The sequence below is a fragment of the Jaculus jaculus genome, chromosome 1 (assembly GCF_020740685.1).
Source record: "Jaculus jaculus isolate mJacJac1 chromosome 1, mJacJac1.mat.Y.cur, whole genome shotgun sequence".
Lineage (NCBI taxonomy): Eukaryota > Metazoa > Chordata > Mammalia > Rodentia > Dipodidae > Jaculus > Jaculus jaculus.
Genome location: NC_059102.1, coordinates 274,099,710 through 274,118,337, shown reverse-complemented (window position 1 = coordinate 274,118,337; position 18,628 = coordinate 274,099,710).

The window sequence follows — 18,628 nt, the reverse complement described above, 5'->3', positions numbered from 1 at the left end:
GCCCTGGGGAGCCCATTCTTTCTCGCTCTTGCTCAAATAAATAAGTAAAAATAAAGTTAGAAAAATTGCCTAAAAATTCAACTGCACATAAAAACATTAAATATTTGAAAATCACATTGCAGTGGCAATATATAGCAAGGTGTCATCTAACAAGCTGAGGAAAGGCTTTCTGATTAAGTCATATTTCACCTGAGACTTGAGAAAGAGTCTAAGCCAGTATGGCAAAGTAGGTAGGATGGAAGAACAGAGTCCAGGCATCTTAGCTCCTCATCTCCACCTCCCAGTAATTTTGTAATGTGACTAAGGGGAGCAGAGATTTGTGGATCTAGCCAAAGGAGGGTTCCCAGGAAGTACTAGCAGGGTTAACAGATTTGGTGTCTCAGAGACCAGCATATGCATTTTAGTGTGATGACACAGGGAGACAGTATAATGAATCTCACAATGCAAATCCCTAGATGGATCAAGATGTTTTCTGAAAGATCAGTAGCCTGGGCTTAAACTAAATAAAGTTCAGAGAATCTCAATATTCTTATTCCTTTAAAAATGATGTTCTTTTGATTCTCCAAGTGAGAAGGAGCTGGAAAAAAATGTCTTTCCTTGCTTAGTAGACAAACAGAAAACATTTATTTTTGGTTCTGCAAGTAGCTATTCCATGTTAATATAGTCAAAACTGCATCTCAGCTAACAGTTTTTTTTTTTTTTCCTCAATGTGATACCTAAAGTAAAGCAGTCATGATGCTAAAGATTTTGACTTACAAATCTTGGATCAGAGGGATGGATTGATTATCCAGGTTATGTAAGTAGTGCTACTCATACTTTATCTGGACCTGGGAATTATTTATATTGTGCTTCATTTTCTCTTCAAATTAAAAAAGAAAGAAACAAAACCTTTTGTGGGTTGGAGAAATGGCTCTGCAGTTAAAGGCACTTGATTGCAAAGCCTGTTGGCCTGGGTTTGATTTCCCCAGGACCCATATAAAACCAAATGCATAAAGTAGCACAAGTGTCTCAAGTTTATTTGCAATGGAAGGAATCCTGGTGCATCCATACACTTTCTCTCTCTCATAAGTGAAAATAAAATAGTTACTAAAACATTCCCTTTCAGCATTACAAAGTTATTTGGATATGGATTAGGATTTTCCCTTTATTACAACTTCACTTAATAAATGGGGGATTTCTGCATTTGATAACCTGGACTAGATAATTCAGCCCCATACTCTTGCTGTTGGCAGTGGGAAAGGCTGGTCAGTTCATAAACTGAACTTACTTCAAGGTATGAGAAGGACGATAAGATGTTGAAGACTAACCAGATCAAATCTGAAGCCCAGGCAGGTGAGCCTCAAAGTTGGAGTCACTTTTCCCTGTGAATACATATACATTCTAAGGAAGAGCAGAGATACTAAGGGATGGGCATCCTTTGTGGTCTAAGGCAGCAAGAAATGGTGACCAAGACCTGCCAAGGGTAGAGAGCACCTGGTGAATGAAACTTTTGTGTTTGTATTTTAACTTCAAAGAGCCATCTAGGGCTGGAGAGATGGCTTAGTGGTTAAGCGCTTGCCTGTGAAGCCTAAGGACCCCAATTTGAGGCTCGATTCCCCAGGACCCACGTTAGCCAGATGCAGTGGCTGGAAGCCCTGGTACGCCCATTCTCTCTCTCTCTCTCTCTCTCTCTCTCTCTCTCTCTCTCCCTCCCTCCCTCCCTCCCTCTCTTTCTCTCTCTGTCACTCTCAAATAAATAAACAAAAAAAAAAATTTAAAAAAGAGCCATCTAAAGAAGGGATAAACTGAAAGTAGGTCCACACAGTTATTTGAAGTATGTGTATGTGTGTGTGTGTGTGTGTACACACACACACACATACACACACACACACATACATACATATATATGTATATATAAATTAGATATTTTGTATGTAAACATCACATGTTGGTACCATCCTTTCTCTCCTCCCTGCTCCTTTTCTGAAGAGGCCTTCCTCATTAGGGGTGCAGGTCAACCCCATGAGTATTGTGGATCATGCATTATGAGCAGCAGTCAGTTATGGGGGAGAGGCAATGTCTCTATGCAAAATGTCCCAACTTGTGGCTCTAACAATCTTTCTGCACCCTCTTCCACAAGATTCCCTGAGCCTGCTGGGAGTATTTTAAGTCTACTTCAGTGATGGGCACTTAGGAGCATCTAGATGTCTGGTTTGGTAGGTGTTGAGTGTCCTCAGTATCTTTCTCCATCACTCTTGTGCTGACACTAGCTTAACTAAGAAAGCATCATTATTGCTTATTTCCTCAATTCCTCTGTGGTTTCAGCTGGGGCCAGGGTGGAGTGTGCTGGGTTGTTTATTTCAAGTCCAGTTCCCATCTGAAAAAGAGAAGCAGATTCTCCAACGGAGAATGAAGTCAGTGCCAGTTAAATGGGATAGCCATTATTAATTTAGAGAGAATTATAAGGGTTTAGACACTTTTATAGTGTAAAGTTAGTGGGAGCTTGACAATGGAAAGCAGAATAATTATCTGGATATGATTCTGTTTTGTTTCCCAGTGCCAGTTATGGTTTCCTTTCCACTGAGCAGATCTGTTAGCCAATCGAAGAGCAGTTGGTTAGCCACCATAGCTGTGTGCCACTATTGCACTTGTGTGAGTGTCACATCAGGTTGTTTGCTTCTGAGTCACTTAGACTTTGAGTTGCTTGGACAGATGTTGGCCACTTTCCCCTGGTAGCTTCTATACCACCTTCAAGCACTTAGATGAGCTAATTATCAGAAGACTGGCTTTCCTCTGGATTTCACTCAGGCCTCTTCATGGTCTGTGCCAACAGCTATTGGTTTCTTCATTGTAAGGTCTTACCATTAACCTCTGGTGGATAATCAAGTGCTCTGACAGAAGTCTGTCTTGTTTGTTTTGGGAGACCTAGTAGGTCTCTCTGATCAATAACTTGTTGTGGATATAGACCACATCCTGGTACAGGGAATTACAGGCCAGTGCCAAGGGAAAGGAAAAAAAGCAAAATACAGAGAAGAAATAGAAACAGGAGACATTTGAGGTTAGGTTTCGTCTCTCACTCTCGAAGTCCCTTCAATTCAGGTGCTCCCTCTAAGGTTTGCTTCAGTGTTCCACCTTTTATTCTGATTTCCAGGATATAGGATTCTATGGTACCAGTTCAATTTGGGTTCAGATTTTTTGTGTCCCTTCCTTCCCTTCCCTTCCCCAAGTCCTACCCTCCCTATTGTCGAAGCCTCAAGATGCTATTCAGTTATGTCAACAACTTAGTCTGATCAAGGTTAGGAACTACAGATGAGTGAGATCATGAGATGATTGTGTTTCTGTGATTGTGTGAGTTCACTTAAAATGATCTGTTCCATGTTCGACCATTTTTCTACAAATTTTAATGTGTCATTTTTTCTTACTGCTGAGTAGAATTACATCATGTAGATATACCACATCTTGGTTATCCATTCATCTAGTGATGAGCACCTAGGTTTATTCCAGTTTTTAGCTATTATTACTTGAGCAGCTATAAACATAGTTAAGCAAATATCTCTGAACTGAGATGTGGAGCTTTAAGGGTAAATGCCCAATAAGGGAATAACAGGGTCTGCTGGTAACTCTATATTCATCCTTTTCAGGAGTCTTCAAATTGACTTCCATAGTGATTGTACCAGGTTATATTCCCACCAACAATAAATGAGGGTTCTTGTTTCTCTACAGCCTCACCAAGATTTGCTTTCATTTGATTTTTTTTTTTTTTTTTGTGGTTTTTCCAGGTAGGGTTTCACTGTAATCCAGGCTGACCTGGAATTAACTATGTAGCCTCAGGGTGGTCTCGAAATCCTGGTGATCCTCCCACCTCTGCCTCCCAAGTGCTAGGATTAAAGGTGTGTGCCACCATGCCCAGCTTCCTTTGATTTTTTAATGTTTGCTATTCTTACTGGGGTAAGGTGGAATCTCATAGTTGTTTTAATTTGCATTTTCTTAGTGGTTAGGGATGTTGAACATTTTCTTAAGTGTGTGTTAGCCATTTGTAATTCTTCCTCTAAGAACTTCCTATTTTAGTTCTCTGCCCCATTTATGGAGTGGGTTGTTTGATTTTTTATTGTTTAGTATTATTATTATTATTATTATTTGGTTTTCTGAGGGTCTTATGCTAGCTCAGGCTGACCTGAAATTTACTATGTAGTCTCAGGGTGGCCTTGAACTCATGGCAATCCACCCACCTCTGCCTTCCTAGTGCTGGGATTAAAGGTGTGTGCCACCACATCCAGCTTTATTATTGTTTAGTTTTTTGAGTTCTTTGTAGATTCTAGATATTAGGCTTCTGTCAGTGTAATACCTGGCAAAGATTTTCTCCCATTCAGTGGGTAATCTATTGGCTCTGCTTATGGTATGTTTGTCTGTACAAAAGCTTTTTAGCTTCATCCCATTGGTTGAGTGCTTGTTTAATTTCCTTGGCTACTGGAGTTTTGTTCAGGAAGTCTTTTCCCAGGCCTGTGCAGTGGAGCATGCTTCCTATTTTTTATTCCAGTAGTTGAAGTGTTTCAGGTCTTATATTGAGATCTTTAATCCATTTGGACTTGACTTTTGTGTATGGCAAAATGAGTGGGTCTAACTTCATTTTTCTCTATATGGTCATCCAATTTGTCCAACACCATTTGTTGAAGATGCTATCTTTTCTCCAGTTATTGGCACATTTGTCAAGATCAAGCAGCTGTAGTTTCTTGCCCTAAAGTCTGGGTCTTCAATTCTGTTCCATTGGTCTATGTTTCTGTTTTTATTCCAGTACTATGCTGGTTTTGTGGCTACAGCTTTGTAATATAGCTTTAGATCAAGTATGGTGATACCACCAGAGGTGTTTCTTTTGGTGAGGATATGTTTGGATATCCGAGGCCTTCTGCCATTCCATATGAATTGTGAGATCATTTTTTCAGTCTTAGTGAAGCATGATGTTGGTATTTTTTATTGGTATTGCATTAAATCTGTATATTGCTTTTGGTAGATTTGCCATTTTCACAATATTGATTCTACCTATCCAGGAACATGGGAGGTTCTTCCATCTTCTTAAGACCTCCTCTATTTTTTTTCTTGATCATTTTAATGTTTTCATTATATAGTTCCTTACATCCTTTGTTAGTGTTATTCCAAGGTACTTAATTTTTGTCTTGTTATTGAAAATGGAACAGTCTCACTGGTTTCTTTCTCTGTATATTTGTCCTTTGCATATGGAAAAGATACTGATTTCTGTGAATTGATTTTGTATACTGCCACTTTGCTGAAGGAATTTATCACCTTTAGAAGTTTTGGGATGGATACTTTGGGTCACTTATATATGGGATCATGTCATCTGCAAATAGGGCTAACTTAACTTCTTCCTTTCCAATTTGAGTCCCTTTTGTTTCTTTCTCCTGTCTTGTTGCTTGGGCTAGTACTTCTAGTACTATGTTGAGGAGCAGTGGTGAGAGTGGGCACCCATGTATATTGTTCCTGATCTCAGTGGGAATTCCTTGAGTTTTTCCCCATTAAGAATTATTTGGGCTTTAGAAGCCATATATATATGTGTGTGTGTGTGTATATATATATATACATGTATATATATATATATATATATATATATATATATATATATATATATATATATATATATATATATGGCCTTTATGGTGTTGAGATATAAACCCTCCAAGCCTATTGTTTCCAATGTTTTGATCATGAAGTGGTGTCATATTTTATCAAAGGCCTTCTGTGCATCAAATGAGATGACCATGTGGTTCTTATGGTTCATTTTATTTATGTGGTGTATTACATTGACCAATTTCCATATGTCAAACCATTCCTGCATCCTTGGGATGAAGCCTCCTTGATGAAGGTGGATAATGCTTTTGACGTATTGTTGAATTTGATTTGCAAGGATTTTGTTCAGAATCTTTGCATCTAAGTTCATTAGGGATATAGGCCTATAATTCTCTTTCCTTGTATCTCTGTCTTATTTTGGTATTAGGGTAATGCTAACTGTATACAAGGAGTCAGGGAGGATTCCCTGGTCTCCAATTATGTGGAATAGTTTAAGAAAAATTGGTTTCAGTTCTTTTATGAAGGTTTGATAGAATTCAGCTGAGAAGCCATCAGGTCCTGGACTTTTCTTTTGGGGGAAGTTTGTGATTATCTTTTCAATCTCCATGGATGTAAGAGGTTTGTTTAGGAGAGTAATCTGCTCTGAGTTTAGTTTTGGTAGGTGGTATGTGTTTAGGAATTCATCCATTTCTTCCAGATTATTTAATTTTGTGGAGTAGAGGTTTTGGAAGTATGCCCTGATGATTCTTTCAATCTCATTGTTGTCTGTAGTGACCTCTCCTTTTTCATTTCTGATTTTGTTAATTTGAGCCTTTTTTTTTTTTTGTGCTTGATAATTTTGGCCAGCTGTTTGTCAATCTTGTTTATTTTTTCAAAGAACCAGGCCTTTGTTTCATTGATTTTTTAAATTGTTTTCCTAGTTTCCAATTCATTAATTTCTGCTCTAATCTTGATTATTTTTTTCTATCTGGAGCTCCTTAGATTGCTTCTCTCTTGCTGCTTTTAGCATTCTCTCTTTGTTTTCATTGCTAAGGGTTTTAACTATGATGTGTCTTGGAGAGTTTCTTCTTTGGTCTTGTTTGTTTGGTGTTCTATGGGATTCTTGTATCTGGATGGACCTCTGTTTTGCAAGATTTGGAAAATATTCTTCAACAATTTTGTTGAATATGGTCTCTATACCTCTGGCCTGGATTTCCTCTCCTTCTGGAATGCCCATGACCTAGATGTTTGGTTGTCTTAGAGTATCCCACAGTTCCCTAGTATTCTGTTCACTTGATTTTTTTGAACTTAGCAAAGGTTTTGGCCTCCCAATCAATTTCTTCCAACCTGTCTTCCAGGTCAGAGGTTCTGTCTTCCACATTAGTAACTCTGTTGGTGAGTGGTTCTAGAGAGGTTTTCATAAATTCTATTTGATTTTTGTTTTCTGTTGTAATGTTTTGTATAGTGTCCATCTCTTTTTTGAGGTATGATTTCAATTCAAATCCTGATTTTCTTGATGCTTCTTGCAGCTCATCCTTGCATTTGATCAGGTCTTCATTAAACTTAATCAACTGGTTGTTGAAGTCTTCCATTTATTGACTTAGCTTCAATTTATTTATATCTTTTTGGAGGGTTCTAATGTTTTCTTCCATCAAGTTAAGCCTACTTTCAAAACTGAATGCTCTAGGAGATGATTCTGTTCAAATTAATTGATACAATTGTTGGTTCCTTGAAAGTTTGTTACCAGATCAGCAAGTTTTTAAATCAGGGTCTCATTTGTTGTGTTTTCATTTTGGGAATGAATTTGTATTGATTTCCCTATGATTTCATTGGAGGCTTGCATAGTAGGACTAGGCATCCTTGGTGGAGATCTCTCAGTTTTCTGACTTTCATTGGCTTTTTTGCATTGTTGTCTGCCTATTTTAGGAAGACTTTTTATTTTATTGAGGAGGAAGCAAGTTTGTGTCCTTTGGTCCATTCACCCTCTGACTCAGGTGAACAGTAATGTTGATACTTAGTATCCAGTCAAGATATTAGAGCAAAAGGCCTGATTCTACAGCTCACATAGGAGTCAGGCCTCCCTGAGCAAGGCACAATGGGACCTACCAGGACTAGGGGACTAGGAGGAGTAAGGGAACAGTGATCTGGACTACTTTGTGCTGAGCCATCCAGGACATGGAACAGTTCAGGCAACCTATACTGGGGAGGTGGAGGAGCCCACACACTGACTGGGCAGGGAACTCAGACCTGAGCTGTGGGAGGGGACCAAATATGAGTTCAGACCACCACACCTGCCCACACACTGACCTTGCTGGAAACTCAGACCTGGGTGGTGGAAGGGGGCAGAAATGATTTTAGCCTACACACTCCAGACCACTGCACCTGTCCACAAACTGACCACCCAGGGAACTCAGACCAAGGCTGTGGGAGGGGAGCAGAAATGGGTGCAGCCTACCTCCAGACAACCATGCCTGCCCACACACTGACCTTACAGGGAATTCAGACCTGGACTGTGGGAGGGGACCAGAAATGGGTCTGGCCAACTCACTCCAGACCACCACACCTGCCAACAAATGGTTTCTATGCAGAATATATAAAGACTTTTAAATGCTAATCATTGGTAGAATGGACAAATAAATTGCAGGGAACTATTATCCATAACTTAGGCTACAACTGCATTCAACAAAGTAGATATGTAAATTAGGATAATAAAAGCTAGACACAGAAGAATACATACTGTGTAACAATTTCCTTCTTCTGAATATTAAATACCAGGAGAAACTACAATGTTCAAGGATGCATGTTTAAATTATAAAGGAAAGTCAGAGAAGTGATTTCTATAAAAATGATTTCATCTTGTTGGTAAAAATGTCTTAGTGTTGAGAGGAGGTGTGCCTGTCTGTAGTGCTGCCAGTATTCTGTTTCTTACCGTGGGCAATTATTGCATAAGCCTATATCTTACAATATAATAACTTATTAAGCTATTGTTTCCAGGGATATTTTAGATGTGTATATTTCACAATAAGACATTTTAAAAGGTGTCACTTTCATCTTTTACCCACCTTATTGAAACTAAAACCAAATAAATTATTTTCTCAATAAATTTCAGAAATTATTTTCACTTAGTGAACCAACAAAAATAAATCAGGGGGCTGGAGAGATGGCTTAGCGGTTAAGCGCTTGCCTGTGAAGCCTATGGACCTCGGTTCGAGGCTCGGTTCCCCAGGTCCCACATTAGCCAGATGCACGAGGGGGCGCACGCGTCTGGAGTACGTTTGTAAAGGCTGAAAGCCCTGGTGCACCCATTCTCTCTCTCTCTCCCTCTATCTGTCTTTCTCTCTGTGTCTGTCACTCTCAAATAAATAAATAAAAATTTTAAAAAATAAATAAATAAATAAATAAATCAGGGATTTTGACCTTGACTGCATGTCTGTCCTCATTTAGTTGGCTATTTGACTTTTCTTCTGTCTATGTCTAGTCTGGAAACTTCTACAGTTTAAGCAAATTTTTAGCACCTTATATTTTCCTGTGAAAAATCAGTCTTTTTGTAACTTGAAACCTTGGAAAAGTTACCTTTCCTTGTACATCTGAATTTTACTTTTCTTCAACATGGGTCAAATAAGAGGTTCCTTCTGAAATTTGTCTGTCTTTGATTTTTCCTCAGATGTAAAAAGTGATAGATCCTGTAGTGACACATTGTGTTTAAGAAGTCTTTCAAGGAGATGAGAGCAGAGGCCAATGTGAAACCTATAAAATCTGAAATAATCCAATTTCAAAGAGAGCAAACAAATAGAAAATCAAGAAGCATAGCAGATTTAGAGATAGTAGAATACTAGAAGATGAAGCAGGATTAGAAAACAAAATTAAGCTGTCTACTCAGTAAGATCCTAAAAACCCCACTGACACTAAACTCATATTGCATTGCCTGTATATTACTTATTAGTTAGGAAATAATTTTAAAATTTCTGAGATTTTATTGGGAGAAAATAAGCCATATTTTGCTTGGCTTTTCAGCAAAGAAAGAGGTGATTGGAAATGGAAGATGGTAAAACAAAAGTACAAAGAAATAGGTTGTTGAGACCTTTAGGATAAAAAGAAAGCATCAAGATGAGGTATAGGTTATGATTATGGGGATCATGACAGTTATTTCTGTGACATGTACACATCCCTGCAGCATTTGAAGACATTCACCAGTTTAATAACATACATCATGAAACTGCTTTCCTGGGAAGCAGTACCCTATCCATTTGAATCCTGTTAGAGACAGCTCACTTGTGATTTCCTGGAGAGGAACAGAAGACAACTCTGTATAGAAAACAAATTTTGTACTCAACTGCTTCTCCTGAGCATTACAAATAGTAATCGGGGGTAGAGGGGTGGCTTAGTGGTTAAGGCACTTGTCTGCAGAGCCAAAGGACCCAGATTTGATTCCCAGGACCTATGTTAGCCAGATGCACAAGGAGGCACATGTTTTTGGAGTTAGTTTGCAGTGGCTGGAGGCCCTGGCATGCTCATTCCCTCTCTCTCTCTTTCTCTGTCTGTCTCCCCTTTCCTCTGTTAAATAAACAAAATATTTTTAAAAAGTAATCTGGTGGTACACATCCATGGTGACAGAGCTCTAATGGAAAACCACATCCTATCTTGTTCCTAAGAGTTAGGAACGTTTTCTTGTTTTTTTTTTTTTTTTTATTCTCTGAAAAAAAAAAGCTATTAAAACATAGACAGTAAACAGTTATTTCATCTGGACTCTGTTAAGTAGAAACACTAGAAAAAGTTGAATGTTGACATTTACATTAAGGAAAACAAAGCAAAATTGAGAAATATTTGCTCTATGAAATATTTGGGCCTACTAAAATATCCCCTTAGAGAGTGCAATTTAATACTCATTCAGTTCAACAGCCATTAACGGAAACCCTTCTAGATGCCAATGTTACATGATCCCTATAGTCAACAAGTTACATTACAGTGATAGAGACAGATTCAAAAGCAAACATGTACAATACAGTGTATTTATTGCAAGCAATAATTGAGGTATGTATAAAAGTCAGGATAGTATGTATTCCTTAAGTATAGCAGAGAAAGCTTTCTTTTGGGAATACTTGAGATGGTTTTTACTGGATAACTGAAAGTTTGCTAGGCATCAGATGGAGATATGTATGTGAGAGGAAATGGCGAGCCTCTATAGATGTATGATGATGGTTACTAATCATGGTCATCGTGACCTAGGGGACACATGCTAGACATGTCTGTGAGGTGCTTCAAGAGATGTTTACTGAGGAGGGATGACCCATCCTGAATGTAGGTGGCACCATTTCTGGACTGACTTAATAAAATGGGGAATAAGGAGAAAACCAGCTGAGTTCCTGAATTTCCTTCTCTGCTTCTTGACAGTCAACATAGTGTAACTAGCTGCCTCACACTTCTGTAACCACAGCTGCAAGCTGTTCCCATCACTACATTTCCTTGTCATGATAGTCTGTATCCCCTTAAACCTTTTTATCAGGTCATAGTAACAAGAAAACCAACTTACACATGTCAAGTTAATAACTATGATGGTCACTATAGTCACACTCCCATCCCTCATCTCTATACTTTCCTTTCATCCTAAGTATCTCAAAACAAAATGCTCACCTAGGAGTGATAAACCTATGTGCTTTGTAGGTCTGTGAACCTAACTCAGTGGACTCAAGCCCCTTTGAGCCTCGTGCTGTACACAGCATGCATGCTCTTAACTACTGAGCCATCTCTCTAGTCCTACTAATTTTGTTTTGTTACCTATAAACCTTTGAGAGTGGGATCTTTAAAACAAAGCCTTCATTAGTAGAGGCATACATCTGATGAGGCAGAGGCCTATCAGGCTCCAATGGAAGAGTTTTGGAAGATTTTAAGCTAAGTAGATGCTGCAGGCTCTTAAGTTGACTTCAGGACTTGAGAGGGAAGAGGACACTGATCCAATGGCAGGGCCATCAGTGAGTGAGTGTGAGAATGGGAGTAGATAGGAGAGAAGAGGACAGGGAAAGCAAAGGCAGGGGTGGGTAGTGAGGAGAGCCATTGAAGCAGCATGGGTGAGGCTGCAAAGCAGACCGGAAGCAGGTGGAAAAAAGGGCCTATTACGTCATATTGAGAAGTGTAGGCTTCATCACACAGGGAAGGAGTGGGGCACAGGAGAGAAAATCTGAAACTTTATTTTTTTGGTTTTTGAGGTAGGGTCTCACTCTAGCCCAGGCTGACCTGGAATTCACTCTGTATTCTTAGGGTGGCCTTGAACTAATGGTAATCCTCCTACCTCTGCTTCCCAAGTGCTGGGATTAAAGGTGTGAACCACCACACCTGGCTGAAACTATATTTAATTATTTTTGTTTATGTTTAGCTACTTATTTGAAAGCGAGAGAGGAGGGGGGAGGAGGGAGAGAATTGGCACGCCAGGGCCTCCAGCCACTGAAAACAAACTCCAGATGCATGTGCCCCCTTGTGCATCTGGCTTACGTGGATACTGGGGAATTGAGCCTTGAATCAGGGTCCTTAGGCTTCACAGGCAAGCACTGAACTGGTAAGCCATCTCTCCAGCCCCTGAAACTTTATTTTAAAGATTTTTAAGGTAAGATTGTTGAAGACTGGGTGTTAGGAAACTACTGTTTTGGCGTTAGGAAAAATTTGAGGGCTTGGGGATAGGAAAAGATGTTCATGAGGCCAATGGGATGACACCAAGTGACTGCTCAGGTGGGCATAAGGAGCATCAGAGGTTGAGAGTAATTTTTAGGTTACTGGATTGAAAAAAGACAAAGAAAATGAAATAATGAGAAATAGAACAAGTATGAGTGTACGTACGTATGTGCAGTTGTGCACACAGAGAAAGGGATGGAAAGGAACCTAATGGCTATCTAATGGAAATATAATTCTAGGAGATTTTGAAGTTAACTGTAAAATAATAAAAAATTATCCTGAACAGAAGCTGGAGAGTTGGTAATATGCCTTGCTGGTATGGGAAGTGCCCTCTGAAAAGCAGGGGCTTTGCTACCTGGACCTCTTTCATTTAAACATTCTTTGGTTTGTGATGTATCATATGATACTTGTCCAGAATAGGGCTTGAAAGCAGAGTGTCAAATTGACCATGGATAACATGATACTCACAAGGCCTTCCAGGGACATTAATGTATGCATCCTATTTTCATTTTTTCATGTCCTTGTTAAATATTAGAGCTAGGTGACTGTCATTTGTAAATGACTTCTTCCCCACTCTTGAATATTAACAGTCTAGTATAACAAGTTTGCTAGTAGATAGCTCATTAAAAATTCAAACATTCATTATATTTAAGGTGCTATACATTACAGTTTCTATCTCAAGAAGCTTATCATGGGCTGAAGAGGTTAAGGCACTTGCCTGTGAAGCCTAAGGACCTAAGTTTGATTCTCCAGTAACCATGTAAGCCATATGCACAGGTAATGCATGCACCTAGAGTTCGTTTGCAGTGGCTAGAGGTCCTGGCACACCCATTCTCTCCCTCTCTGTTTCTCTTTCTCTCAAGTAAATAAATAACATATTTTAAAAAGCAGCTTATTATAACTAAAACTTCCAAAAGGAAGTTTTGGATGCCATAAAGAGAAAAAGTAACGTACTAGAATTTAAAAAGCTGTGCAATCACTTCCAGCTGATAGGATCAACAATTGCTTGGATAAGGAAATGGAATCAGGAAGGGTTCCCTGCCAGGGTGGAGGAAGCACATTGCAGTTAAAAGGAGTAACATGAACAAACATTTAGAAAAAGTACCTTAATCCTTATAGATATACAGCCACAAAAGTGTGGTAAATTAGTTTATTTTTTAAATTTTATTTATTCATTTATGAAAGAGAGAGAGAATAGGCATGCCAGGGACTCTAAACATTGCAAATGAACTCCAGACACATGTGCTCTTATGCATCTGGCTTTATGTGAGTACTGGGGAATTGAACCCTGGTCCTTAGGCTTTGTAGGCAAGTGCCTTCACCACTAAGCCATCTTTCAGCCCTAGTTTTTATTTTATTTTATTTTATTTTTTGTTGTTTTCAAAGTAGGGTTTCACTCTAGTCTAGGCTGACCTGGAATTCACTCTGTATTCTCAGGGTGGCCTCAAACTCACATCGATCCTCCTACCTCTGCCTCCCAAGTGCTAGGATTAAAGGTGTGCATCACCAGGCCCAGCTAGTATTTTTTTTTTTTTTTAGTGTTTTTAAAAAATATATTTATTTGGGCTGGAGAGATGGCTTAGTGGTTAAGCGCTTGCCTGTGAAGCCTAAGGACCCTGGTTCGAGGCTGGATTCCCCAGGACCCACGTTAGCCAGATGCACAAGGGGGTGCACGCGTTTGCAGTGGCTGGAGGCCCTGACGCGCCCATTCTCTCCCTCTCTCTGCCTCTTTCTCTCTGTCTGTTGCTCTCAAATAAGTAAATAAAAATAAAAAAATATATATTTATTTGTTTGAGAGGGAGAGAGAGAGAGAGGAAGGGAGGGAGAGGGAGAGAATGGGTGCACCAGGGCCTCTAGCCAAGGCAAACAAATTCCAGATGCATGTGCTCTCTTGTGCATCTGGCTTACATGGGTCCTGGAGAATTGAATCAGGATCCTTTGGCTTTGCAGGCAAATGCCTTAACTGCTAAACTATCTCTCCAGCCCCTAGTTTTTATTTTTAATCTGAACTCAAGTGATATATAAAAAAAGTCACTTACGTGCTGCAGGGATGGCTTAGTGGTTAAGGTGTTTGCCTGCAAAGCCAAAGGACCCAGGTTTGATTCCCCAGGACCCTTGTTAATCAGATGCACAAGGGGACACGTGTGTCTGGAGTTCATCTGCAGTGGCTGGAAGCCCTGGGACTCGCATACTCTCTCTCTCTCCCTCTTTCTTTGTCAAATAAATAAATAAAATATATATTTTTTTAATATCACTTATATCCACCCAAAAACCTATGGATGATTATTGACAGTAATGGCCAAAACCATTAATAGCCAAAATACCTCTCAACATGTGAATGGTGAAGTGAACTGTGGCTTATCCCTACCATAGAATATTGCTACTTTTCTTGTTTTCTCCCTTGTGAATTTAGAATTTTTTAGTGTACTTCTTAAAAAGTAATGATAAACTTGTTTGCAGTTTTGTTAATTCATTTTAAATTTGTCAACCAACTGAGGGCAAATTGCTGCCTTCTTCCCATCTTTCTTTCTTCCCTCTCTTCTATCCTTTCTTTTTTACATGTTTCATTGCTTATTAATAGATGTACATAGTTTTTGCTAAGCCTCCTCCTCCTCTGCCCTATCTCCATGCCTACATACCTCCCACCTGCTTATTCCCTCTTGGACTTTATCACTTACAATCTGCTACCTTTCCTACCATTGACACTTGCCTTTAAAAAATATTTTTATTTACTTGACAGAGTGCTAGAGAGAGAGAGGTGGGGAGAAGAAGAGACAGTAAATATGGGCATGCCAGGTCCTCCTGACACTGCAAACTAACTCTCAACTCATACACTACTTTGTGTGTCTGGCTTTATGTGGGTGCTGGGAAATCAAACCTGGGCCAGCAGGCATTGCAAGCAAATGCCTTTAACCACTTAGCCATCTCCTCAACCCAAATTTTGCTTTTTTGGCCACTTCTCCTGGGTCCCTTTATAGCTTCTTGGCATCTACATATTCTTTCACACAATAACACAGATATATAAAGGTTCTAAGCTAGGATCAGTATAGAAGAGAGAACATGTAGCATTAGTCTTTTTGTACCTGGGTTACCTAATATAATATTTTCCAGTGCCATCCATTTTCCAGTAAGTTTCATAATTTCACTTTTCTTTATGGCTGAATAGAAGTCCATTCTCATGCTATTTGTTATTATTTGAATAAACTAGGTAATATTCCTCTAACCTTTTCCACATTCTGAATTTGGCCTATTTGTATCCTTATGGGATACACATGTTCATTCATCTCCTCTATCTCTTGTTACCTGGCTGATAGGTGTAGAAACTTAGAGTAGCTCTAGATTTTTAATAGTGCTTCATCAGTGGGTTGTGTCCTATCAGCTAGCACATGCTGCCTGGGTTTCAATCTCTTAGTGTTAAGATTGCTGTAGAGGCTCAGGCTTTGTTAGCCTGATGGAGCCATTACAGAGTTCTTTATCAGTGTCTTCCCTAACTGTGTTAGCATTGACCATTTCTCATTCTATTGAGGGCTGCAGGATGGTGGTTATTTTTCTGAAATTGTTTTGATTGTTGCTGTTTCTGTGTTTGTTAGCTGGAATCATTTTATAAATAATGATTTTCCTTCCTCAGTTATTTGATGAGCCCTCAAGGCAAATTATACTGAAAAAGTGCAAAATAAATAGTTTCTTCTTTCCTTTCATTATCCTCAAAATAGTTTGGTGCCTTGTAAACTTCCACAGGTGACCTGTGCTGTTTTTGTTTTTGTTGTTTGTTTTTTGTTTTTTACTATCAGTTGAGCTCAGAATAAAAAGTAATTCACTACAGATTTTTTTTTTTCTCTCAATGCTGGGAATCAGCACTGAAACACAGGGCCTTCTATATGTTACTCAAGTGTTCTCTACTACTGAGCTCATCCCCAGCCCAGATACTGTGGTTTTACTTTCATTCATTCATTCATTCTTTTTTTTTCTTTGATGTCCATATCATTACATCTTTGGTGAATAGGAATGCTCTGAGTCTTTCACCTCACATGGGTAGTATTTGATAATTTTGTTATTTATGGTATGATAGAATGCTACAAGTTTATCTTATTCATTTTGTGCCCCCCTACTTCAAATTAACCATTTCTCCTAGGAGCTGTGCTTCCTCTTGTTATAGAGGGCATTTGGAGGTCAGTTCAGGTTCCTGTGGTCACTGCTGGGTTGTTATTTCTTCTGAGCTTCTTTGGTGGCTAGGTTATTTCAAAAGAGAAACTCTGGGCTGAAGAGTATGCTCAGTGGTTAAGGCACTTGCCTGCAAAGCCTAACGACCTGGGTTGGATTCCCCAGTACCCACATAAAGCCAGATGCATGAAGTGGCACATGCATTTGGAGTTCATTTGCAGCAGATAGAGACCTTGGCACAGCCATTATCTCTATCTCTCTTCTCCATATCTCTCTCCACTTGCAAATAAATAACAATCTATTTCTTAAATATTTTATTTATTTATTTATTTGAGAGAGAGAGAGACAGAGGAAGAGGCAGAGAGAAACAGAAAATGGGTGTGCCAGGGCCTCCAGCCACTGCAAATGAACTCTAGATGCATGCGCCCCCTTGTGCATCTGGCTTACATGGGTCCTGGGGAATCCAACTGGAGTCCTTAGGCTTTGCAGGCAAATGCCTTAACCACTAAGCCATTTCTCCAGCCCTAAAATATTTTTTAAAAAGAGAAATTCATCATGAGCTTGTACTCATATATCCAATTTACATTTAAGATTACAGGACTTCCAAGGCTAGGGCTATAGCTCTGTGGTAGTAGACTTGCTTAGCATGCACATTGCCCTGATTTGATCCCCAGTACCAAAAATGGATTTTAAAAAGAGAGAAAGAGGGGCAAGAGAAATGAAATGACTCAGCAGTAAGTATGCTTACCACCCAAGCATAAGGGCCTGAGATCCTCTGAGATCTCTCTACACCACCTGTCCACATACAAAGCTGAACATGGCCACCTGGCCTGTAACACGAGGGCTGTGGAGGGTGGAAACAGGAGAATCACTGGTCTTCAATGGTGAGAAGTCTGAATGGAAAATAACAAAGAAAAAACAAACAAAACAAGCCCCCCCCCAAGACGAAAAACTGTCAGCTCCATGTTCAGTGACAGAATCTTCTCAAGGAATCAGCATGAAGAACAATAGAGATACCCAGCATGAGCTGGCCTCCCCAGAAGTGCATGTGCATGTGCATGTACCACACACACTTCACATTACACATACCATACACACATGTGCTGGTTTGGTCAGGGGGTGGGGAGAAAGAGGGAAGGAGGGAAAAGATTGAGATTATTAGGGTTCTTAATATAAGAACTTCTTTGGTTTTATTTATTTATTTATTTTTAAGCTCATAACAAATGTCAGCAAACCTGTGGTGGTATTAGAATTCTCTGTGTATTGCTGGTGGGAGTGAAAAATTGTGTAAGCACTTTGTTTTGTTTTTGTTTTACAAGGTAGGGTTCCACTCTAGCCCAGGCTGACCTGGAATTCACCATGTAGTCTTAGAGTAGCTTTGAACTCACTGCAGTTTTACCTTTGCCTCCCAAAGGCTGAGATTAAAGGCGTGTGCCACCACACCTGGCTCTGGGTTTATTTTTTCTTTTTTTTTTATGCTGAAATGCTTGGCTTATAGCCATATTGATCTAATTATTTGTTTTTAATTTAATACCAATATTATAACCAATTGAATAAATGGTAAGACTTCTTGGCCATTTTCTATATTTCACAGCACCCCGCTGAGGATACACAGTCCACATACTCCTCTAAGGCCCATTGTACTACTTTTCTTTTTGTACTTATAAAACCAGCTTCATATACAGCAAGGTTCATTTGTCTCCATTTGTTTTCAATTTTTAAGAATTTAATTTTTTGCTGTGTTTGAGTTTTGATATGTAAAATGCTTACATGGTTCAGAAGTCAACATCAAAGGGTGGTACATTCAGTGAGATCTTTGCTTTCACTCTTGTCCCCTCTGCCGTGCTCCTTGGCTCTCCACATGGGTATCCAGGCTCATTAATTTGTGCATCAATCTCACATTTCAGCCAATATATTATTCTCTCCATGTCTTCGTCTTGATTTTAGATGAGTTATTAAACAGAAGAAATGTTAATTCTCAGTGTTGTGCTGAAATTCTCCACTGCTTTGACTAGATGAAACTCATGGTAGATTTCTTAGAGTAAATCATGTTTACAATCTTTCCTGAGGTTTTTCATGCTCAAATCTTTTGCTGTAGCCTTGATAACTGAAGGAGAGCATGCTGCATATAAATTCTTTGACTAACACTTTTCTCAGTTTTTATTTTTTATTTGGGAGAGAGACAGACAGAATGGGTGCACCAGGGCCTTCAGCCACTGCAGACGAACTCTAGACGCATGTACCACCTTGTACATCTGGCTCATGT